General features: G+C 36.7%; 1 protein-coding gene across 2 annotated transcripts in view; it reads left to right on the top strand.

The window, feature by feature from the left end:
- The first annotated feature begins 5,156 nt into the window (after positions 1-5,156).
- Positions 5,157-25,853, top strand: part of FHIT (fragile histidine triad diadenosine triphosphatase) — a 595,136-nt gene continuing 574,439 nt past the window's right edge. For both annotated transcript variants that reach the window (XM_086755658.1, XM_086755660.1), the window contains exon 1: positions 5,157-5,261. The gene's annotated coding sequence lies outside the window, so the exon portion shown is untranslated. The remainder of the gene's footprint in view (positions 5,262-25,853) is intronic.

Below are 25,853 nucleotides of genomic sequence, written 5' to 3'. Positions count from 1 at the left end.
GCAGAGGGAGAGAGAAAGGACCCAGAGCACACTCTACGAACAACAGGGGACGCCCTGAAGGTGCTGCGCCTGCCTCCCTTCTCTGTTCTGACCCCGCTGATCACCATCCTCCTGCTCGGCGGTGTCTCCAGCTTAGTCGGGTTGATAAGACTCTCACAAAGGGAAAACAATATGCTAGTAACTGCTTATGCTAGGAACTGTAACTGCTTATGCTAGTAACTGCTTATGCAAGGCTATAATAGAGCAATAAATACTGTTGTGCTTTTAAATATCATATGCTGGGTGATCTTGATGACCGGCTACACCTACTAGCCTCGATGGCCACAGAGAACAAGAAAAGAAGAGATGAAAGAAAGACCCTTAATGAGTTAGAAAAATATTAATAGTTCCTAATTTTTTTTTTCCTTCATCTTTACCGGTTAGCTAAGGGATTGTAATTTAGCGCTTACTTTGTGTTTTTATTTTCTTTTGCTGTTCCTAAAATTTGAAATGAAGTTATCAAGCTGCCTTGATTTGAAAATTAGTGTTTACATTTTATTTATTGTATTGTATGCTATGACCCTACATCAATTAACCAGTTGCTTTTTTAAGATATGAGTGTTGTTTCAATTATCCTTTTGAAATTTTATTTGTGGCATGCTGTAATTATACCTTGCACATATATTTTGTAAAGTTTCCCATTGAAATGAGAAACTGTGCATTGTGTTCACAAAAACCAGTTTGTTGTGTTCGCTGCATTAAGCATGCTGTGAAAGCTTGTCCCTTGTGCTCAAAATGTAAATTGGACATAGCTAATTGCATCTACTGCTGGTGATCATGTTCAGTGAGTGCAGATTTCTGGAGGAAAATGTGCCTACGCTTCTCCTCATGCTTAGATATAACTATGAGTCCTCCTTCAGATCTGCCTTATTATTGGCAGGGTTAGACTTCATTGCCAGTGCTTCTTGTGAGGAACAAAAACATTTTGTACTCTGCTTGTTGATATAAACCTGGAAATGTTTTTTTTTGTGTTGGATGTAGAACACTTCTCATTACTTTCTGTGCAAAACTTGCTTCCCGAAAGTGATGAAACGCTATTCCTAAAGTAAAAGTAATGTTATATTCCTACGCTGTGTGTAGACCCTTTCAGTCAAGAGAGAGCTACAACACGTAATGCAAAGAGAGGCTGCAGTTCTGTGGTCAGCAGCTGCAGCTGCTGGAGAGGAAAGTTCATACAAGGATGTGGTGCTATTACTGAAAATACAGAATCATTTGTGGGTGCAGTCACGGGAAACGCACAGGGTGTAAACTCAGCAGACATCTGGTGATGACAAGCTACCAGAGAGGAATTAATGACTGGCTTCACAGAAGAGGCTGTTTTGGTCAGATGCAGTACCATTGTTACTCTGCCAAAAACATGAATACTGTTCCCAGTTTTGAGGAAAAGAGCAATGACTAATAGAGAGTTAGAAGAAACAGCCAATTGGTCTTAAAGAAGTAGTTGTTGAGTTGACCAGTGGATAATGCATTGTGGCTTGACGAAAATACTTAGTGAGAGCAAACCTGCATCACAGCAATAAAGAAGTAGCCATGAAATTGAAACTTTCATTAAAATAGTGCTAATCAGCACAGTATATTCTCTGGATTCCATCTAAATACAACCAACAAAAGATAGTTTTAGGATTGAATAATAAAAAATTAAAACAATGGAAACTTTTTGCAAAAGTCCTATGATACTTTGTTGCTTTTCTGGGGGCTACATACTAAGGTTTCTTCTCACATATGTTTGAGGATTGTGAGCAATATATTTCACATAGAAAGAAGAAATAGACACATACTTTAAATCTCAGAACCCAACAGAAATAGACCAGAAGAAGAATCACCTTGTGATATGAAGGATGGTAAAACTGCAAGATTTTTTTTTCTAATACCGTTGTTACTTCTTCAGAACTAATGTGTTCCTACTTCTTTGATACACAACAAATATGAAGGCAAAAGGCAGACAAAACTTTTTTTTTTTTAAATAAATGCCATGTAACACGACAGCTCAAGGACCTGTAATTTAAAATAAAAATAGTTTCATAGTGGAAAACACATAATTCACTGAAAAATAAACAACAATTCCCATGCATCACAGAGCCAGATAGACTCCCATGTATCACTTTGCAGGTAAACCAACTTTCATAAGGACCTGACCTACTGAAACCGTAAGATTGGCAAAAACAAGATATTAAGGGCTCATGCTCCTGCTAAGGATTAGAGAAAGGAAAATATTGTTTCTGCATAAGTACAAAGCAGCTCAGGATAAAGGAACAAAGTGAACTGTCCCATGGAACAAATAAGCAGAGAGCTAAAATAATTTTTTCCTGGGATCTCTACACAGCTTTTCTTCAAGAGGAGATTTCATGCTCAGTTGAATGTTAGAAGCAGATTATCTAGAAACACACTTCACTTTTGCTTATGTATTGCATTTGTTTTTCTTTGCTAATAACAGAATATTAAATCTATTTATTGGTAAGCAAAGGCTTCTGCTGTAGCAGTAACCCACCTCTTCATGTGCTTTTTACATATTTTAGCAGTTGCAAGTACTTATATAACACATAATCTCTGGTTACAGACAGAGGTTACAACGTTAGAAATGGGGAATTATGACTGGAGCTATTCAAAGAGATTAAGATTTGCAGTTTGTTTTCAACACTGTTGAATAACATTCAGGGTATTTCTTTTCTTTTGTTGGTTTTAAAACTTTCTGACATATTTAAGTAGATTTTCTGATATGCTGCTTTACTGAAATCTCAATTCTTTTCAGCATATACTTCAGTACAGGGTTTGTTCTCACAGTACCACAAGCATGTGGCTGGGACAACAAAACAGTCTTAAATTTTTATCTTTGTTTGCAGACCTCAAAAGAGAAAATGTTTTTGAATACTATTTTGAAATACTGAGTAAACAAGGAACAACATACATAAAAGGAAAAATGAGCATATTTGCATCAGGGTGTGATGAGTACCGCATTTCACAGTTCCCCTTGATTTGAATGGAGTTCCATCTGCAAATGGCAGTGAAATTGTCTATATAGAAGTCTGATGATCTTTGCTTTTACTAGTGATACAGTCTCCTTAACAGTTAATGGCAGCAAAGCATGTCATGAAGGGAAAAGTAAGATTCTTACAGTGTGGGATGACCAGAAAAGTCAAGTAACTTAAAGGCAGGAAGGTGGTGCAGATTAGGCTGTTGAAGTCAAGAGACTGACTTCACTGTCTTTCTGTTCCTTAATGACAAATGGAGACAATTTGATGAAACAGAGTTGCTGCTATTTACCTGTTGTACTATTATATATTAACTCAGTTCAGTGAGATCAATAAGACGTGAGGAAAACTACCAAATCAGTACAAGGTAATAAAATCAATGCACAACTGTAATGCCATTAAAACCAGTAGGACTTCATCCTAGGACTTAAGAAAAGTACAAAGCAATCTTTAGAGAGTCAAAATTTACTACACAGAAATTAGCATTTGCAGTGACCTGGTAATTTGAGGAAAAGGTCTCTCTGCCATTCAGAGTGTAACTGCAGAAGATCATCATTAAGAAATATACAAAAGTGGCCCTGTGATGGGAAAACACTTCACTTGTACTAGATACAGGAATTGTACACACTGTATTTGCTTTTGTAAACAAAATGAGTGCTCAGTATGTTTCTCAGGATAAAGTGGATATAGGAGGTGCAGCCAGTACTGGATTATCAGTTGCATAATTCTAGAAGACAGGTGTATGCACCGTAAGAGGGACATATCTGGGCTAGCTTTGCAGACAACTGACAGAAGGGAGCTGTCACTGTGCACTGTCACAAAGGGCTGGCAAAATGTGTAACAGCAGGGGGAATTAATGCTGTCACTTCAGCATGGAGTGATTTTGGGGATTAGGCAGGGGACTTTGCTGTATGTAAGTGCAGATACTGAGGCATTATCCAGGGCAGCGGCATCAAAAGGCAATCTTGGCTTTCTGTTGGCATTAAGTAATAATGACACTTGATACCACATTCATGGGTTGGTGACAACAATGTCTTCAATATGAGTGTACAGGATAAGCTATGATACTTGCAGTATTGCTCATGATTTGTGGCAGTGTCCATTAATACAGCAGTAAGAAGAGCGCCTTTCATTAATTCTCAGTGGTACTGGTTCCAGCAAATACATCAAACCTGTCTTCCATTTGTTACACTCATTTCCTTTACAATATAAATTAAAGTTCAAGATTTGGGCTCGAGCCCAGCATATCTATTGCCTGAAGCACTAGAAGAACAATAATGTTCTGTAACTTCATTCCTCTGCAGTGAATATACATAAAAGTAGCTATGTAAGAGAGCTTTCTTAGATACCTGACTGGAAATTAACTCTCCTGCAAACTAAAGGCCCACTAGAAATCTGGCTTTCTACTGCAAGATCTTGTCTTCACTAAAAAAGCTCAGTCCATTTGAATTAAAGCAAGCTACCAACCATGCTTTTTCCCCTTTAGGAAAAGGTTGGAGGGAGAAATACTCAACAGCAAAGCTAATCACAGTGCTGGATGCGCTGCTCTGGAGGGTGCCTGCTGCTGCAGAGGGCTTTGCGTGACTCCATTACTGGACTGAGGAGCTCCAGCACCCATGTCTGTGCCAGGGAATTGAACAGGGACGTTACCACTGCCTGCAGCGAAGCAGGGCAGGATAGTCTCACTGTCACTACACAGAAACTGAAAATTAAACCCATACAAGAAGAAAAGCAAATTGATGGTAGTGTTGCAGTTCTTGTCTTCGGTGTGGGCCAAAAGCAGATACCTGGGGAACAGCATAGGCACCGGACACAGGCCGTGACACTGCTCTCCCTACTTGTAACGCCGAGTCCAGGGGGGCACCCACGCACTTGTGAGACTTTTTCCTACCAACTCCCTCCAGGCACAGCTGAACCCAGGCACAGCTGAACCCAGGCACAGCTGAACCCAGGCACAGCACAGTCCCAGGTGCGCTCCTCCACTCACCAGCTAAACTTTGCCCGAGGCCGGCTGAGGAGCGGTGCGGAAACACCGGTGCGGAAACGCCACCGCGCCACACGCCCCGCACCCGCCCGCTCTTTCGCTCAGCCACAGACTGTTACAGGCCCCGCGCGCGCAGAGCGTGCATGCGCACTGCGCGCCCCAGCGGCCAACCTTCCTCTTCCCGCTCCTCGGCTGTACGGGCCGGAATTGGCGCGCTGCGACGCCCCTCTGTTTGGCCAGCGCGACGCATGCGTGTTAGGAGAGGTGGTGTAAGTCTCCATTTTGTGTTCCTTTCCCCCCCCTCCCTTTCCCTGCTTGTGCTGCTGAGCTTTCCGGAGGGGAGGGGGAGGAAGCAGCGGCTCCGCTGAGCAGAGCGGGGAGAACAGCGCCGTGCCGTTCCCCTGGCTTTACCTGAGGATCTCGGCCAGCCGAGCCCGCCGCCCTGCGCAGGGGCTGAGGCCGGCTCAGTGGCCCTTTTTCTTTCCCTTCCCTCCTCCTCCCAGCTGGATATTGAAGAAGGGTTTTTAGGAGCGTTTCGTACTCGTTTAAGCGTTTCATTTGCCGGGGCCGCCGGGCTGCGTCTACGCGTTTGGCGGTGCGCGGGGAGCGGCAGGCTCGGTGCCTGCCGGGGCATTTCCCCTTCTTATTTCCCGTGGCTTTGACCCCTTGGCCATCAGTTGAGAGGCGGGGAAACCCCCTTTCTGGGCAGAAGTGGCGTGGGTTAAAGCAGATTAATCTTCACGCCGCAGCAAAACCCAAGCAGTCATATCAGCAGCCTGCCTGTGTTAGGCTCACAGAGACCCTGGCCAATCGCTTGAAATGCACGTGTAAGGTAGTAACACTTAAAATTATTTTAGGTGCTTTACACACTCGATCGATCTGGTGTTCTGATACCAGTCCTTAAAGGACTTCAGCTGAACCTGGGTAGACTGGGTGACAATACAACACACACAGCAAAAGTAGTTGTGTTTTTTGAAGGATAGCATGTGTCCAAGAAACAGATTAATTTTGCAGGTTCTTGGTAAGTTGCTTATGAATGAAATCAAGATGGAGAACTAAAAAAAAAAAAAACCATCTTGTTCTTCGTTCTAGGCTAGAACTGAAAAAAGTGTGAGCTCAGAGACGTTCAGGTGAAAGTTGATTTTGAGACAAAAAGCAGCTTAGGCTTAAATTATTTTTGTGGGGTTTAATGTAATTAAAGATCTTAAATAATATCATTCTTAAAAAGAGGAAAACACAAAGTTCAGTTCAAAGAATAATTGCACACAATATGTCATCTGTAAGTAGTTTTCTGAGTAATTAATTTTCAGCTGTTGGATGTTGGTGATTCAAATAAGACATTCCAGAGCACGTGCTAACATCTTGGCTACTTAATTTTAAATTGAATCACTGAAATGTCTAATGGAAAAATGGCATTAAACGCTTTGCCTTTTTCCTCAGGGCAAAATGTCTCTTATCTCAAATAAATAGTAGGTCCCCTGATCCCATAACCTGCTTTCTTACTTCTCCTCAAATGTGTTTTTAGATATTCTGAGTAGTTTTAAATCTTTGAATGACAGCAGAGTACCTTTCCTATCTTGAAAAGTTACATTCTGTGTGCTGAAAAGACATGCTGCACACACACTGCTTTTTTTTTTTTTGTGAGTGTTAGGCACAGAATGCTGGTAAAAGCTGAATTTAGTTCACTTGTCAATTCTGTCACTTACTATGAAACCTTTAGTTGTATTTCTTTCAGCTTGTTTATTTTTTTTCCCTTGTAAGATATTTGGGCAGAAATGTTGCTAGTTTCATTCAATGTGAGCTGTTATGTTTCCAAGTATAGCACTTCTAATGCAAGTTCTAATTAAATCTCTTCAAAATGTGGTGTTTTCTTAATTAGTATTACAGTCTTGAGAAAACTTGAAAGAATTAAGTCAGCAATGTATGAGAACTGTGGGGCCTACCTGTTTTCATTTATTTATTTATTAAACAGGGTTTTCCAGTTGAGTCAATTTTTCAGATGTTTGTGTTCAGCTTTCTGAAAGTTTGTTTTTCCTTTGTTATGGTTCATGTCTCAGTTGCAGAGTGCAATGAGAAGAGTTTGTTAATCTAATAGTCAAATATTTTAGTTTGGCAGCCTTTGAGTTTTATGTTTGCAGCTTCCATTGACTTTGCTAGTGACCAAGATTTTTACATGTTGGGAAAATTGGAGGATTTCAGAGATGATATTGGAAACAATGACTTGAGTCAACGCATACAACTCTGCATTGAGCACAGGATTATCCACTTCTCTTGCATGTTACAACTGTATATGTACTTCATAGGATTTGACTTTTTATAGTTACAATGTATAATCCTCTCATATTCATTTTGTCATCTGTCACACAAATCCTTTTGTGAATTTTCAGTAAATAGAATTGTTCAATTTTATACATGTCAGAGTCATTCTTCTTCAGTGTCTGCAGCTTCATTTATGTCAATTACAGGTTTTGGAGATGTCTGCAGCTTCGTCTATGTCAATTACATTTTTTGTACAATCTTACATGTCTACGGTTTTGTCTATTTCTGCAAAAGTTAAAAATACTGCCACTTTTCAACCTTGTCAATTGATTTGTGTACAGAATGTCATTTGTGTATATGTAAACAGCTTCACATAATTTGGTAATGTTTACTACAGAGGCCCAAATGTTGATTTGTTAAGTCTGCAGGAAAACTGTTGTTGACTTCTATAGCTCAAATTCTCATACTAGAATGATTAAAAAAAACCAAATTGATTATTTCCAAATAATTTGATGCCATGTAAGCAATGTTTTTTATTTTGTATATTAAGACTAATTGTTTTTAATTGCAACTTACGTTGACGAGTATCATCCATATTTTCTCCTTCTTTAATAGCAGCTTACATGTCTTGTTTGCCTTACTATGGATTCTTTGCACTTACATTTAAATTATTCTTACAGGGCTACATGTTTTTGTTGCTTTGTTATTTCCTTAAGCTCTAGGGGAAGATGGACACTTTAAAGAAGGTGTTAATAAATTATGTTCATTTTTCTTGTCATTCTCTACTACACCAGTAATCTATCAAATAAAACTGTCAGATATGTTTGGCACAATATGTTCTTTGTGCATCCTTGTAGTTTATAGCTCATGTTTTTTTAGTGCAACATTAACATGTGTATCTAATTAGATTTTTTTATTTTTTTTTTTTTTAAAAAAAGGCCTAACCAAATCTGTATTTGGTTTAATCTGTGTTCACATGCCTACTGGGTTCCTTTGGGTGGTTGAGTCTACAGGAGGGAAATATGATTGTTCCTAAAGCTACAGGGTAATTCTGAACACCCATCATAAATATTCAATGTCAGAATGTGAAGTCTCTCGCTTCTGAGTGTTTGTAAGTTTTTCTGGTGAAGCAGTTAGCTTTTTACATAATAGAATGCACACAAAGTAAAAGATTCAACAGAACGTGATCCCTCAGGGAGGTGTATCAGAGCGGCAGGGCTGAGGTTGCCTTCAGAGAGCAGAATGTATATAGATAGGTTCCTGCAGATGCTTCTGGTACAAGGTGGAAGAAGAGACTGGTTTTGAGTGCATTGGAATTCATTATTTAGAAAAATACCACCCCGACCCTGAATGTGGAAATCATTAACATAATAAATCCTATAACTAGGCAGCACAATGTATTTAAGATCTATTTTCTATTTTACTTGTTTCCCTTGTCTTCAGGTGAAGTACAGGAGATAAATGTTGCAAACTTCATGAATATTCTTGTAATTATTCAGTTTTAGTTAATCTTTTACTATTATTGTGATACTCTATTGGATATAATTGTCCTGTAATCAGATTATTTGTTGCCTAGATTTTAATAGAATTTTTATTATTTGTACTTGGCTAGAGAATTTGCTTTGATTGGCAAATGGAACATTAAGAAATCATCCTTGATTCTTAGTCTGGTTAAACTTTAACTGGAGGTGGTGTTGAAGAGGAGCTTGATCAGAATAGCAGTTACTCAAGTGTGGGAAAACTAGCATTCTAGAGGCACATCTTACAGTAATCAGATTATTAAATTGTGGACAGTATGTTACTGACATTTCTAAGGAAATACTTTGTTAACCAGACTTTTTACTTCAGTAATTATAAATTTCTTATTCCTCCTGTCTTATTTCATTATATCTAGAGTGGTGTCACAGGCAAGTAGAGTTCAAAAAAAAAAGCAAGTTTTCATAATGAATAGACACAACAGCTAGCACTATTTTTGAGCTTAATTTTCCGTTGTTGACACTTGATCCTTGTTAAAGACAGCTGCTGGTACTGGTCCTTTCCACTCCTACTTCCTTTTCCAGATCTTAGAAGATGACTTGAGCTTGCCTAAACCAAGTTGTTTGGTTTAAGTTACCAGCTTTCAACTCCCTTGGAGCAGAAGACAGGGAAGATAGTGTTCCGATGTATATTTCAAGTGAAATGTTCTCCTTGCAAATACTTGTAATGAAGACCAAGGAGTACAGAATGTGCATTTTAAAATACTTAAGGTAAAAGTAAATTCGAGCACTGACTTCTGTGAAAAAAGGAAGAAGAGCTTGGGAGTACATGTAGCTGTATAAATAGTGGTGCACACCTGTTGGCCCTGGTGCTGCTCTTCTGGCCAGAATCCCTAGATTCCAGTTTATTCTTGCTTTGTATGTACACAGCACAGAAATGGTGATTGTGTTGTAAAGATTCAGAATACTGATTTGTCTTCATGGACGTGAAAGCTTTTGAACAGTAATGTGTTTGTACTATTCTCTTCTCCAGAAAAGCGACAAATCCCTTGAGCCTTGGAGAAACTGCACAGAAGAACAGAGTCTTGTCACACTAAAAAAAAAGAAAGACGGAAGTAAACTGTAGGAATAACTAAGAACTTAAAATAACTATCAACATGCAACTCAGTAGCAAATTCAAGCATTGGGATTTGCTGAAAATCAATTAGATTTTCGTGGCCAGAAGCCCCTCAAAATTTTTGCTTTCTGTTTCTTCTTAGAAGGGACTTGGAAAGGTTGGGCATGTTTTAATGGTCAACAGTGAATAATAGATGGGGAGAATTTAGACTTAAGGTAGGTCATGTCTAGCAATCTGATTATTAATTAATTCAAGGTAGGTCATTGATAGCCAATATCTGTTTTTTCTTAAAAAATGGGTATGCTCTATACTGTATTTCCTGTGGGGATAAAGGGTTATGTTCCTTTGTGCCACGAGAAACAAGACTATTCTTGCATGGTAGAGAGGTTTGGGTAGTGCCAAATCTGATTCTTCAAAAACAAACCCTCATTCTCAAACATTTAAAATTACAGTAGAAATTTTCAAAATGATATCGTACTTCTAAAGGCCTACGCTTTTCGGAAGTGGTGTGATTATTCTAAATAGTAAACTTCAAAAATGATGAATAGACCTTGGCAAAAAAGCTATTTTTAACCTTGTGGGCAATACTAAAGAAAATGTTCTAATTTTAAGATGTAAATAAACCTTTCAATTATAGACAGAATGTGTGCTTTTCGTCTCATCAATTTTCACTGCAATTCTGAGTATTCCAGTATAGCTCAAGAGATTTCAATGTAATGTAACCAACTCGGCAACTACATTTATCAGCTTCACGTTTCTGGATACTCCAAAGTACAGATTTTCTGTATTGGCACTGCAGTCTGCCTGTTACTTGATCAAAATAATGCTGTAGTTTAGTGCATGTATAGTCCAAAACATTTATATTAATTCTTCTGAACATAAATGTGTTTTGTCATTAGCATGTGCAGAGATTTAGCAAGGTCTTAAGTTGCTAAAAATCTGATACGTCCGGTAGGTATTGGCCTGGAAGGTATTCTGTTGTTTAGAAGTCATTGCACGCTGACTTGTCGGAATAGTTTACATATGTTATTTAATTTGTTTTCAAAATTGTTTCTGAAATGTTAAAGAATAAAGCTTTAAATTGGCACAGTGCTGACATTTGGCACTAAGTGTGCATATTATTTGTCTCATTCAATGGTATTATGCAAATACTGAAGATTAAGTACCTTCCAAACTGTTTTGCTAGATTTGTGTGCAAGTTTTAACTGGGAACTAAGAGATAACCAAGGCATGTTAGAAAGCGCTAGGTAACACGCAAGGCTCAACTGTGTATTTAGCTTGTATTAAGACTGGGAATCGGTGTTCTGTTAATAAAAACAATATAATGATTCCCTAAACTGATAGGAGGTAAAGTATTGCGTAGTCTTTCAGGAGGTAGAAATAGCTTTTTAAATGGCATTCAGGCATTATTATTTCTCAAAATGGTCACTACAGTGAAGTGGCACTGGGTTTTGTATTGTTTTCTGTTGTCAGCATTTTGTTCTTTTTGATGCTGTACCTGATTCTTACCACCTTCTTGATATTCCACTTTCAAAAAAGAAGAAATCATTAATTTTATATACTTTACCCATGATCTTTGGCATCTCAATGAATCAAAACTAGTAGGTTCATTACATGCTTATTTAATATACAGTAGCAGAGCAGCCAAGCTGACAGTCTTTAGATCCCTATGTGAAACGACTTTGAAATTATGCTTGCAGAGAAATGTATGTCTCCTTTTTATTTCTTGTGCTGGGACATCTCCTAATGATTTCAGACTTTCATTCTCTTTTTAGTGCATGTTGTGTTATTAAATATTTAAGAATGATATGGTTGTGATGAATACTATTTCAGAATAGCAGAGTTTTATTCATTGCAGAGAAGTTTTCAGGTCAAATTTTGCTTTAAAACATTCAATTTTAGGAGACGGGGGAAGGACAGAAGAGAGCTTGCCTACATCTAAGGCTTATAAATCTCTTCAGTCGTATTTTTGGTTAGGCAGATGTTTTCCAGAGGAAAATGTGTAGTCTTGTTTAAAATACAATTAGGTTCAGGTATTTATGGAAAAATACAGAGACGAGCACATCTCGAATGAAGAGCTAACAGTCTACGCAGTATTTCAATAGAAAATTTTATGACCCTGGACTTCAGCCTCCATTGCTATGCAGGCTTTCACAGAAATTGTATTTAAATTATCAGGAAACTACAGTGATGTTATTGTTTTGTGAAATGTTGATCGTCAAACCATTGTGCTGGTTTGCGTGTTGCTGCATGCAGAGGATCAACTGATATTTTGGTTCATTACAAACTTGTGTAAGAGTAGTCATATGTCTGTTAAAAACTCTATTATTATTTATGTAATAGATATTACTAAATGTTTATATTATTTATATAATACATCATTATAAATTGATTTATTTTAAGTTGTCCTATGACGTGCTGAATTGAAAAAGGAAGAATATTCTTGGCAGTTGAGCTGTAGCAATTTCAACTGTTCAGTGTAAGTAGTTATCAGCCTGTAACTTTGTAAAAAAAAAAATCAGGATTAGTCTTTGCAGTTGTTATACAACAGGATACTAGGAGCAGGATTTAAACCAGGAAATATTTAGTGGTGGTTAGATGTTCATGCAACATGGTGCAGAGAATCTTACTGTGGTTTTTTTTTTATTTTGAACTCAAGATACAATTCAAGGTACGTTTTAGTACAGATATTTTAACGGAAGTAGTCAAATAAATGAAAACATCTTTCTTAGGAAAACAAGTATTTTTAAAGAGTTTGTGTTCCTAAAGATGTAGATAAGTGCTTTAAATTTTGAAAAGAAAATATCAAAGTAGAAAAAGGCTTTATTCTGTGTTTGGCAGCTGATTTTTTTCCTGTATTTTTCTAGTGTAGTGTTAGGTTTTAAGGTAAACTTAGGATGTATGTGAGCATTCTTTGTACATTGAAAGTGTGAATATAAAGGCAGCATTAGAAAAATTAAAATCACCCTATGTTATTCCTTGAATGTTTTCTGTTTATTATCTTAAGTAGTTCTCAGTTTTGTGTGTTGAGACTGTTTGAAGCAACTACCAATAATATTTTCCAGTGCTGCAAGAAACTACCTATTGTAGTATTCACCAATATTTTTGTACTGTACTACCTTATGAATAAATGTGATGGAAACTTGGATACTTTGAGGCTGATGGTGATCAGATGACACTACATCCTTTTCCTTTAAGCATGAAAGGTTAAAATCCAATTTTTAGTTTTTGAAATTATAAGAATATGGTTTTGAGACTGCTGTTGCCAGACCGAATGTATTGCTGCTGTGGTACTAGCGTCTTGAAGGATATAACCGTACAGGCAGTTGAAGGGACTGTCTGTTTTGAAGCTCTGCTAGCATGGATTGAGTCCACGCAGAAAGCAGTGCAGAAAACTTCAAGGTCAAGGGTAGGAAAGATAGCTTGATAATGGGAGTGCATTACCCCTGTACTTGTAAGACTCACTAAGCGATTACTAAGCGATTAAAAAAACCTCATTTCTAACCTGCCTGCTAACTAACAGCATAAGCACTAGGGTTTTTTTTAGGACAGTTAATCTTATGAGATTCAGCCACTATGAAAAGTAGGACTTAATAACAGAACCTTTCATTCCTTTTTTTTCTTTTTAAAATAAAATTTATTTTATGTTTAATAGCATAACCAGCTCAAGGAGTTCCAGATCAAGCAACTCCATCTCAGCTGCTGGTTTCCTTTCCCACGTATAATGCATTTGTTATCCTGGTACAGCTGTTTCTTGGATTGTGGAGTGAGTCAGACCATTGGAGACATCTGAGCAAAATGGCTGTAGAAAAAAGGATTGTTCTCAGCCTTGACAATCTTGGAAAGTTCATTGTTCCAATTCATTGTACAGCCTACAGACGGTTGCTCACACAAGCTTATGCAAGATCTGGACAGAGAAGTGGGAATTGCTCTAGATGGAAGAATTGCTAGCCTTATCATCTAGAAAATTGTGCTTGCAGACATGGGATACCTGCGAGTGCCTCGTCTGAACCAGATGGACACTGCAGTAGTGTAGGCAAAGTGCTGCTTTATTTGTGCATTGTCCCAACTGAGGTGAAAAGGAAGAATTTCTAAACTGCCTGTTAGCACTAGCTGTATCTGTGCAAATGCCTCTGTAAGTTCGTGCTTCCAACAGGTTCATTGAAACCAGTTTGATTGTGATCCAAAGTGAGCTAGATAGTAATTAATCTTTTACTGACTTTCTCTGTTGAAAGGTGGGTGCTGGTTCTTAGCTCCCAATGACAGTGAGATGCTTGCTGTCAATTTTAGAGAGAAGCTGAATGCTGTCATTTCTTTGCGGATAGTATTTACAGACTTCCAGCCATACAGGCACTGCGTCAAAACCGGATTCATTCAATATTAGCATCAAACTGGGATGTGACCATGTTGTAATGGGTCAGCAGCTGAGTTGCATTGCTGTGTACAGAAGTATTGGCATAAAAGTATTGTACAGAACTTCAGCATGGAAATGTACTGTGTTAGTGTATATTACAGACAAGTCATACAAGTTCTGCATTGTGAATTTAAGTAGTGAAATAGAGCATGGATAGATCATTGGCCTACACTGTTAGTGGATCAACAGAGTTTTTTTTATTGGATATGCTTTCTGAATAATTTTCCCCGTATACCTTTAGTAGCCAGCATAGTGTATATATATTGCATTAAAAGTTTAAAAAAAATGCCAATAAACACTGCCTTAAAACCTATTCCTTGACATACACGTGACTATAAATATTTAGTGTTCTAAGAGAAACTTCTTACTTTAAACTCTGCCTGGCAGTTTAGGAGAACTTACTATGAAGTCAAATCAGAGCGGACGCATACAGTGGAGTCTCTTCCGCACCTGCCCTGCCTTCCTTGTTAAGGCTGCTGCTTAGCAGATGTTGCTGTTAGTGTTGTTTCCTGTTGAAAACAGTGAAACATGTAATTGTCCATTTTGATTTTTAACGCTATTAGAAAAAAAATTTGAAAGCTGTAGTTGAAGAAAGAGAAAAGCAGTTTTAACTAATAATCAGATCAAGGCTGGGGCCTCTTCAGTCTAAATTTTTCTAAATTTGTTTGAAAGAAAAAGTCTTGAAGAAAAATAGCAGGTTTTGACTGAATGAGCTTTTCCTGAAAGCACAGTTCAATCTCTTTAAGTCTTTTTATAGAAACATTCTTTTTCCTTTAGTAACGTGAATGATTGAACTAAATTTTTTTTTTCTACTAGGCTCTGGTGAGCATTCCACAGATTGGAGTTTCCTAAGTGGAAACTGTAGTAGTTAGTGGTTCTTGTAGACTTCCCTCTCCTGCTCCAAACAAAAGAAAACTGCAATTTACCCTACAGCAGAGTGGTAACTTCCATTCCATGGTAATAAATTGTGATGCATTAACACAGTCATAAGTTACTTCAGTACTTATTGACAACGTTTCCAGCTCATTTTAAACTACGTTCAGTGTCTGGAAATGGGGCCTTACTCAAGTTTCAGTTTCTGTAATGTTCACTTCCAAGTGCTAGGTCCTGTATGACTCTGTTTGCAAGGTCAGAATGTTTTACGTTGTCAGTCTGTAGGTGTCTGTGCGCAGTGATCAGCTCCCTTCTCAACCTTCCTGATAAGCTGAGGAAGTTAAACTCCTTAGTAGAAATAGATGAGGATAACAGATAGCTGTGGCAGAAGACAGGCACGAGAATAAAATCCACAGTGAGGAAACGAGAGAGAAAAAGATCAAAGTAGTCTGTCAAAAGAGGAATGTGATTGTTGCCATAGTCAAAAAGGATTGGCTAGCCTTCAGTAAATTCGGATAACGAATCAGTGACGCAGAAATGGTGGATTGCTGTTCTGGAAAACTGTCTTGTTCTTGATCCAACCTTAACATGTTTTAGCTTTCAGTAATGCTTGTGTTCAAGTGACTTATAAACTCTGTTCTGTTGCTTATTGTCTCAGAGGCTATGTCAAATGTTAGAATATTTGCTCTTAATGATCCAAGTGTGGATAAGGTGACCAGTTTCTCTTTAGAAACACATTTGGCTCACCTTGCTGCTCATAGATAGTACAAGGGTAGTGGTGGTTCTACAAGGAAATGCGAATGTATAAAATTTATTTGTGAGCTGTGCATAATTACAAATTCATGTAGTTAACAATATTTACTTTGTAGATTTTTCTGGCTGTTCTGATATGTAAATGATTTGCTAGGCTGAACATTTCCATGTAAATGCAAAGAAGTTAAGCTTTAAAACCAACTAGGCTAGAAGTAATTTGAACTAGTGCTGTTAGATTAGAGAGTGCTATTTGACAAAGCTCTGTTGTCCCATTGCATCTTTCAGCTGGAGTTTAGTCTTGGGTAAGTACAAATTAATGAGATCTCTGTTCTACTCATTGTTCTTTTCTCAAAAGCACCAAAGCCAACCTTCAGTGTTTTGTAAGTGTCTTTGTTTAGTTGTATTTTACTTTCATGCTATGTTTTCCAGCTTGGGCAGAGCCCTGTTGTCGGTGTCAGTGCGGAAGGTCTAATCTGGTGGAGGTTGCACGTTCTGCATCTAAACAGGGCTTTCAGCTCTCTGTGTTAATTCACATTTCATTAGGCATAAGTGATACAGCCATGCTTGCAGTAAGCTGTTTTGGAGCTTGCATGAAGTATAAGGCTTCTTTCCTTATCTTCCCAAACGTCACAAGCAATGGTCAGCTTTGGTAGCTGATAAGTAGTTTGTAACTCTTGTTGTAACATCTGTCCTTCCAGAAGGGAAGGTATTGTTAGCTGGTTTCAGCTAAGCCTAATTTGTGTATAGTTATGAAAACTCTGTTCTTAGTAACTGGAGATTTATACTAGTCAGCACTGCTTGTCAGATTGTTTGTGCTGCACACCTTGATTTTTATTTTTTTTTTTACTAGTTATCTCTGAAAATCTATGATAAACATAACTGAGAAGCTTTAAGTAGCCGACTGTATGCTAGATGATCAAGGAGGCAACTACTGGCCACTCCTACAAAAAACTGGTTTTTAAGATGTTTGAGTAACTTACTTTTTTTTTTTTTCTTTTTACTGTCAGCTCTTCAACTTAAGTGACAAAAACTTGCATAAGTGGCAGAAAGGGCTTTTCTCTCTAGAGCGAGATTGTACAGCTTTAGCTGCACACTGAGGGAGCAGGATTTTAGAGGAATCTTTCCTGAACCTGAGACTCATGGGACTGTTACTATTTAAGAAAAAAAATATTTGAAGATGCTTTTGTTTTGGTGAAATGTGGCTTTTTTTTTTTTTTTTTTTCCCCCCTAAGTAGTTTTGTCATCTGTGTGTTGCTACATGGAAACTGAGACCAGACTAACATTGTGCAAATCTGATTAAAATTATCTGTGCTGTTTCAAAGGTCAGGCTCGCTCAGTGAATTTGCTTTCAAATTATTTTGTTTATTCTGTGTACGTATGCATCTTGAGCTCTATAAAGGTCAGGAAAGGAGATTCATTTTGGAATTTAAAGAAGTTAGGTTTTTACTGCTGGTAGCCCTTGTTAGTTTCATTTGAACTAATGAAAATTTTTTTCCTGTTATGTTTTTTTTTTTTTTTTTTGCTGTCAGTTTTGTTTCTCTGGTGAGGCTTATTTGTTACTATGAGGTCCATTTGAAAATAAAACCGTAATGCATTTTATTTTTTTATGTTTTATATGATCTTAAAAATTAAGGACTCTTTGTATAAATTAAGCAGTAGTCTTTCTTGGGTTTTGGTTTCTTGACTAACATTTTCCTAGCTTGAATAATGTAATTAAAGGATATGTAGCATTTAACTGTCTTTTGCCACAAATGGTTTAATAAAATAGGGGTAGTGGTGTAATCCCTTAGAATTTTTAACAGTCCTGTTAATTAACGTTCAGGTTGACTAATATAACCACCAAAGGATTCATGTGTGTGTCAGGGAAGCATAACTAATTGCTGTTTTCTGTCACAGAACCAATGACAATTAGGGAGGAAATGGGCTTCTACTAAATACAAAAGAAGCTGCATCTGTAAGGTGGCTAATTTTTTGTCCTTAGAAAGGCTGTTATAGAAGTCCCCTTACATTGTAGTTCTGTCTGTGGAGCGATAGAAATCTTTGTGTTGACTTTTAAAATGATAACTCATAGCAATAAAGAGATTTTCGAAACAATAATAATGATGATTTTTCACTTGAACATGAGTACCTTTTTCCAAGTTTACATTCACTTGGAAAGTCTTGAGCTGTTTAACTAAATCGGATTTTTCTTTCAAAAGTATTCTGACACTGTTTCTTCTCTGGCGTTAGGAGATGAAATCTGAATGGGGCAGAATATGCTTATTGGATTAATATAATACCAAAATTTAAGAAAAATCTATGTTTTAGTGTACATTTTATGGAAAGGACAGACATTTTGCAGTAATATGAAAGGTTATACAATGATTCTGAGTCTCTTTTTATGGGTAGAAGAATAAAAATCTCATCTAGGAAGCTGTGGCTCTTTCAGTAGTAATAGATGTCTTTAAGTAAAGCACTAATCTTCCTTCACAAAGATGAATTTAGTGTATATTTGATCTGCAGTTGCTTCAGTTTGTGTGGGCATAACCAAGCTTGGATATTAGTAACAACAGATTGGTCACCCAGTTTTCTTTTTAGTTTAAAAAATTACTTTAGTAAATCGGGTATTTGTGCGGGCCGGTTGACTCTAATTTCGTGTGGCAGGCAGTTGACCGCTGGGTACGCGTACTTTTAGAGACGCAGAAGGATGGTGAGGCCTAGACTGGCAGCGTGTTTGCTTGTGGGAGTTAGTGAAGATGCTGCTACTGCTTTGAGGTGTTTATTTTTCTTGCCTGCTTCCTACTAATCAGTATAATTGGCAAGCTTCCCTCCACTGATTCGTCATTCTTAGTAGCAGGCGCTGTCTTTTTCTCTTTACCTGAGTGTCTTCCGTGAGAGGGATTTGTGTCAGCTTTTCCTCAATTTTGCTGTTTGAATCCTAGTCCCCTAAATAGCCCTTGTGTTTCCTGCTTGTGAGATGGATCCTTCCTGGTGCTGCAACAGAAGCAGGAGCTGTTAGTACAATTTGTCAAAACTAAAAAAAAATAAAAATTGAAGTCTGGAAACTTTAGGATATTTGAAGTACAACTTAATGTAAGTGTTTTATAACATAAAACATACAGAACTATGGTATGTATTTTATTTACTTAGGAGAATTTCTATTAAATTAAGTTTTATCCTATTTTTAACTTTCCCAGGCATCGGGAGAAAAATTTGCTTTCTAGTATTGTGACATGAACACTTTTCATGTCATGTTAATTCTAATGTGTGACTTGACTTGATTAACTGGGTATAATCCTCAATATGATGTATGTTATGATGGCGCATCGGCACACGTGAGTTTGAATATCAGAATTATCCAAATCAGTATCAGTCTCTAAATGTAGACTTGGGTTAGTTCAGGTGAAAAGAGGGGAGTAGAAAGTGAGAAAAGTTAGAAAACACTGTTCTTTGGAGGAAGATTAATAATACTTATCTTCAGTGAGAGTGATATATAAGGCCCGATGTTGCACATAATCAGAATTAGAAATGGATGATTATCCACAACATCTGGCTTATGTAAATATTTTGGATACTACTTAAAGCTTCTAAAATTACTTCCTTATTTTTTTCCCAGAATTCTACTGTAACATTGAACCAGCTTCATACTAATCCATAGCTTTACAGGTAATCAAACATTGGTTCCAGTGAGGATCTTTTAAAGTTTGATATGTATAAAACAACTTTCTAGATATGTTTGGGTTTGTTGCTGGATTCCAGTGCTGTTAGGTACTGAGCATCCTGTGGGATAGACTGGGAATCCTAGAATTAGAGATACTAAGTCCTTTGAACTTTTTTGTTATTATTTGATACTGAGACTACAGCAACAGCTTTCTCTGTGTATGGAAATCTGGTACATCAGTGTATAGTCAAATCTTCTAGTCTTGATATCCATGAATGAAATTTTTGTGAAATTAACATGAGTTTTTATAAAATTTTCCATTAGGCAAGGACAATGAATACTTTGTGAAACAGAATCTGACTTGAGCAAGCCAAGTTGCTTACACTCTACTCTTAAAGAGAAACTGAGAGACTGATAAAAAAGAAACATCTTGGCCCAGAAGGTGCCAAAAGCAGGATGATTGTCAAAGGTGCATGAAGTACTGTGTAATTACGTAGTTTCTTGCTTTTGCAAATTTATTGTATTGTCATTAGGACGCTTATAATAGATATTTCTCTTATGGTGTAAGAGTTAATTCCTATACAAAATGCTCTAATGGATGGTTTCAAATTGGTGTGGCTTTATCTCAAAATAATTTAAAAGAAATTAATGTATTGAGTGTGATCTTTAAGTTGGAAATACCAGTGAAAGGCCAGAGTGTAAGAACAATAGTAGACACGGTAGTCAACTTGTCTAGTAAGACCACTTGAGGACAAATCCAGATGCCAGTGAAGCAAATGTCCATGTGTGGCATTGACTTGATTAGCATTGAGGTGTATGCCAAGTCATTTCTTTAACCAAAATGATATTTCAGCAAAAGACCTTTGCAGTTGCTTGGAGAAGTAAGAGTTACTTGAGCTGACTTCATAGATGCTTACTCCTGAAGTAGCAGTATTTATTTGAAAGTTATTGCATATTTTAAATGTTATGAATACACATTAGATGTAGTAGGATAGGACTGCTTTGCCTAATTTAATTTTACTGTAAATCTGCATTTTGAATGGAGAAATAGCAGAACTCTTAACAGTGTAGAAGAAGGTTTAATGAGCAGTGGATGTTTAACCTGGAGCTGTTTGTTCTGAGGGTTTGTCTCAGCCTGTAAGCTTACACTGGTTCCTCTGGGTGCTTCAAACTTACACAGTGTATGTACTGCAGGTGTGTTGGGCAGCATATGTTGGGACACTCTTGCGTTCAACTTTGTGTGGATATGTACTGCAAACAGCTGTAACTAAATATAAAAACAACAAATGTTTTCTTAAATGCAAAGAGTACTGGTGACTAGCTGTTTGTGCATGGTGTTGTGTGTGTACCTATGATGTGAAATACCAGTGACTGGTATTGTCTTCTGCGAACACACTGCTGCTTTTGCCCCTGGAAATTCTTGAAGCTGAAAAGCTGTATTCTTTCTTTTTTTTTGCTTCAGAGATGTTCCATCATAAACATAAATAATGTGTGTAAAACATGGAAGTAAATGATGCTGAGTATGAGCATTATTCATTCTGTCCATATATATTATGTGTTTATGCTGTTATCCATTCAGGATTTTGTGCTCATAATTGACTGAATTAGTTACACATTTGTTGAGTTCCACTTTGTTTTGGAGTTTGTACACTATGTCTTCAGGAAATTGGAAGAAAAAGATGGAGAATAGAAAGAATAAGGTATTGTCAGCGTTGATGAAAAACATAAATCAGAAAAAAAAAATCCAATAACATTGTTTAAATAGCTTCTCATAAATGCGTAAGATTCTCATTAGTCCAACATCAGAAGACTAATAAATATTAATGAATGAGATCAAAGACATTTAGAAATCAAAGCAAGTAAACAAAAATTATTTTTAAGAACTATGTAAATTTCTAACTGCACTAAAATATGAATTTTCTTAATGGAACAACTCCATGAGAAGTTTTTCTTGAAAATATTTTTTCTGAAAATTTTTATATTGCACTAGAAAGGCAATTATGTAATGTAAACAAACAGAAAAATACATAAATCAAAATCTGAAATATATAAAATGTTTTAAATATGTTGTATTGAAGTAACTATAAATTCAACTGTGGAATCTAATAGGCTGGGAATTTGAGCTTGGCCAGAGTCCGTGATTTGAGCTTTACTCAGACTGCCACACAAACTGGTGAAGTATTGAGAAGGAAATTACTTTTGGTTGTTTCAGACTTCTGCCGTTTCCTTCAACGTTTCTAGTGCTTTTGGACAGAAATTACCTGTGCTGAAACATATACACAGTGTAATTCTGTTAAAGAAAATAGTTATATATGTCACTTAATAAAGAATTCTCATGATTGAATGTCAGAGTAAGATCAGAACTATCTTCATCTTGAGATCCACTTTTCCAAATGTAAACTAGATCTACCGTGTAGGATGGTCTGTGTACCAGTTATTTAAACTTTGAGCTGTGTGTGCTAGTAGTATTGCATGGGGTATTTCATCATCACAATACAATGGAAGTGAATCTTCCAAGATTTAGGGAAGTAATTGGAATAGATTATTAAATATTACTTTTCAGTTCTCTTTGAAATGTCTACTATCATTCAATTAGTAATTCTTCTATTCCACTAAAACAAAATAAAAAAATAATTTCTGTATGAGATGATGATTTAAACCAAATAATAGGTCTAGGCATGAGTTAAGATACCTTTTATTTTTATCTCTGCAATTAAAAAAAATATATATCTTTATAATCTTTTTCTGAAATAGTGTGAGGATTTTAATCCACAGAGGGCATAATGGAAATAGTACTCCAAAGGCACAGATCCCCTGGTGCAACACAGGCAAGTGTTCTGGTCGTGAAGTGCCCGGTCCCTGTGGGCTGTACTGATATTATTTGACAGTTTGTGATTTGTACAAACTTTAATGGCAATGTGTAGGGCTCACAAGAGGATTCTTCAAATACTGTCAAAGTCACAGTTTCATTTTGAGCCTAGATATGAAGCTAATGGTATCTAACAGCTTTTAGTGTCACTGAATCAAATTCCTCAAGTAGAAGGAACAGTTGACATTCTGTTTTAAAGTGACCGTCTCTTTGACCCAGTTCTGCGATTGCGGTGTCATCGCAATTGTGCCTTGCTGCTGGAGGCTCTTGGAGGCTGACAAGCGGAACAAGTTGCTTTAGCTCACATTGCTCATCTGTCACGCTGAGCAGCTTGCAGATTTCTGTTATCTGAATGAAATGTGGAGAGAGTGCTTCTCCCCGCCCTCTGCCTGTCGGCACAGTCAGCAGCCTGCTCGCACCCCTGGTAACAGAGTGAAATGAAATGCTAGAAAAACAGAGAATAAAAAAAAAATAGAAATGCAAATATAAACCATATTTAATAATTAAAAAAATTGTGGTTAAAAATTAAAGAAAAAGAAGAAATAATGTCCAGGAACTAGCTGGAGGGCTTTAGAGGGCATGGAATGTTAATTCCCAAAGAAGGCTTGCGATCACCTTATCTGAAAAGAAAGTTGAAAAGCGTTTAGTAGTATATTTAAGATCCATTGCTAAGAACAGTTTTGTAGTTCATTAGAGCAGTGACCATCATCTGTTCTCATTGTGAGCACTTAGCATTTAAAATGTTCAATTTTATTGTATTTCGCCAATTAGTGCGGCTAGAGTTTTGTCCAGTAGGCCGTATCTTGCCACAATCTCAACACAGAGCTCTTTGAAGTTCTGCGAGAGCAATGTTAGGGCACTGACTTTGTGCAGGTTGCTCCTTGAAGTTCATGTGTAGCTGGCTTGACTGCTACTCTTGCAATGACTGAATTTTACTTGCAGTTTTGAGAGTACTTGCAAAAGAAGCACAAAACACAATGATTAGTAAATGTTGATTTGAGGTTTTTCCCATGTGACACGTAAGAGGTTTCTCTATCCCTTTATGTCTTGTTTTTAAAATGCTTTTACTGGAGTAAAATTTCAAAGTACAGTAACTGTCAAATTGTCTCATCCAACTTGGAATAATTGGCAGTAACACTCCATTTAGGGTTATTGAATTAGCCATCGTAGGAACCACGGAAAGTACGTAACACTTCAGTTTGTGTTCCCTTGAATTTGGTTAATAAGCTTTGATGGACATTCCATTTAACCAAATATTTTGATTTACTATAGTACAATATTTAACTCTTTATCTGAGTAAAATTTGAAAAATAATTGTTTCATTGATCCTTGCTTTTATGTGTTGTAGCTACTTAATATATTTCTAAAAATGTTTGTTGGTCTCAAATTAGAAGATTTTTAATCTTTTCTTTAAAGTGCTGACTGATCTTTTTGACTGTCCTTTTTTCCTGAACACTGAAGGTAAATTATATATAACTTTAAGTGTTGTTAATAAATTAGTATGTTTTAGAACTACTTTACAGCTCTCAAATATAAAAATAGTAGTAGTAACAATTGATAAAGTTAAATCTTTGGGGAAGATGATCATGGGTTGAATTTTAAAATGCATTTATCTACATTGTAATAGTTAAGACTTGAAATACTTAAGACTTTTAATCATTACAGGTCTTGCAGTAATTAGGTGATTAACACATAGTGACAATATATACATATTTTTAATAATAAAACTTTCTGCTTTGGTCTAGTCTTCTCCTGAACTAAGGCATTTTTCTTCCTAATGCATAAAAAAATCTGTAGTTCCTCAGTGCCCCGAATCTGGGTAACTGCAACAACACTGTGCACATTAGATAGTAAGCTAGCAAGATTGTGACCTTTTAAATAAAAGGTGTGTATCCTTATGGTTTTTATTTTTTTTTTAATGCTGCTGTGAATTACCTATTCTAATTCACATCAACTCGAATCCAGTTAGGTGTCTCCTTGAATTATATTTAAAACTAATTTAACTGCAAAACTGAATAGAAGTGTAATTTTAATATGTAAAAGTAATCTTGCTATATTGGCATGGATTTTTTCCTTTTGCTGTTTAAAGAGAATTAGATTTTTTTATCAGTTTTTTTTTTTCTTGAAACTCGCTATATGAAGTACTGTGGCTACTGGGTGTAATGTTTACAGACACAGGATGTAATTTGTATTTAGTTACAGTACTTGTGGAATTGTTTGTGACCTTTTTGTTTAAAAGGTTATGCTGATGATATGTTTTATCTATTGCTTTCATAAACACAGATCGCCTTAACCATGTCTGCATTGTGCATGTCTTAAAATGTCCGTATGTGGATAAAAATTAGGCTTTCTCTGTCGTGGCAGTAACAGCCTACTTTGGTGGATTTACAGGGATTTTTAAAAACTAGAGAAATGTTAAACTGATGATCATTTGAGGATGATAGTGAGGCATCAGTGGAGAACATGCTGTTAAAAGGTAGATGGATCAAATCTTTGCTTAAGCTAGTAACAGCCGCAAACTGCTTTGTTTTTTATAATAAGAATGATTGTGGCAGTCAACAAGCAAAATAATCCATATGTGGCACATGTCAGAAATACCCTCTGATATTTAATAATGTGATAGATTACACTGGGGGAGAAGCCTGTTAATAAGGTTTTATTTGAAGTGATGCTGCACAAAATTATTCAAAAGGAATACACCAGCTGATAATTTCATTGAAGAAAAGATGAGCTGAACCAGCAGGAACTAATGAAAAATAGGACTATGGAATGTATGGCATGTGTATGAATTAGGAAGATATTTATATCTCTGGGCTTTACAGCTTCAGTGGAATAGAAAGGGTCATTCTGTGGTGATAGATGGATATGTGGTGAATTGCACAAGATCTGAGAAAACGAGGATTGCATTTATCATATCTAAGGGGAATGTCAAAGTGTGTGGCTGCCTATAACCCTATCAGTGGTAAAATGATTACAATATGCCTTTGGGAGATACCAATCAATATGACTGTTGTAAAGCTCAACAACGGCTGATGACAATTCAGCTGATGAATTCTGTGGATGGTTTAGAGAGCTATGGGGGGAAAAAAAAAAATACCATATTTGTACCCAAGACCTGTGTGAAAGAAGTTTGAAATAAGTCTCAAAAAAATGAAATGGGACATAATGTTCTAGGATTGAAATATAAAGATGTTCAGCTGAATTCTGTTCACCTCGTCATCATAGACAGCACTTGCACTCAGTGTTGTAGTTAAAAGCATAACAAAGAGCCAGAATGACTTCTGGTGATCTTGAAGAGGGAGAGTGTAATGAACTTGCTAGAGTGCAGTTTGTTGGTAAAACATTAGTTGTTAGCCTCCTTAAAAAAAAAAAAAAAAAAAGATTCAGAAAGCCCACTGATTTGCTCAAAAGAAATAAAACTGATGACTTCTGACAAGAACGCATCAATGGCAATGTCACAG

The sequence above is a fragment of the Chlamydotis macqueenii genome, chromosome 10 (genome assembly GCF_036417535.1).
Source record: "Chlamydotis macqueenii isolate bChlMac1 chromosome 10, bChlMac1.mat, whole genome shotgun sequence".
Classification (NCBI taxonomy): Eukaryota; Metazoa; Chordata; class Aves; order Otidiformes; family Otididae; genus Chlamydotis; species Chlamydotis macqueenii.
The sequence above is the reverse complement of the archived record's forward strand: the minus strand, read 5'-3'. Positions and strand labels throughout refer to the sequence as shown.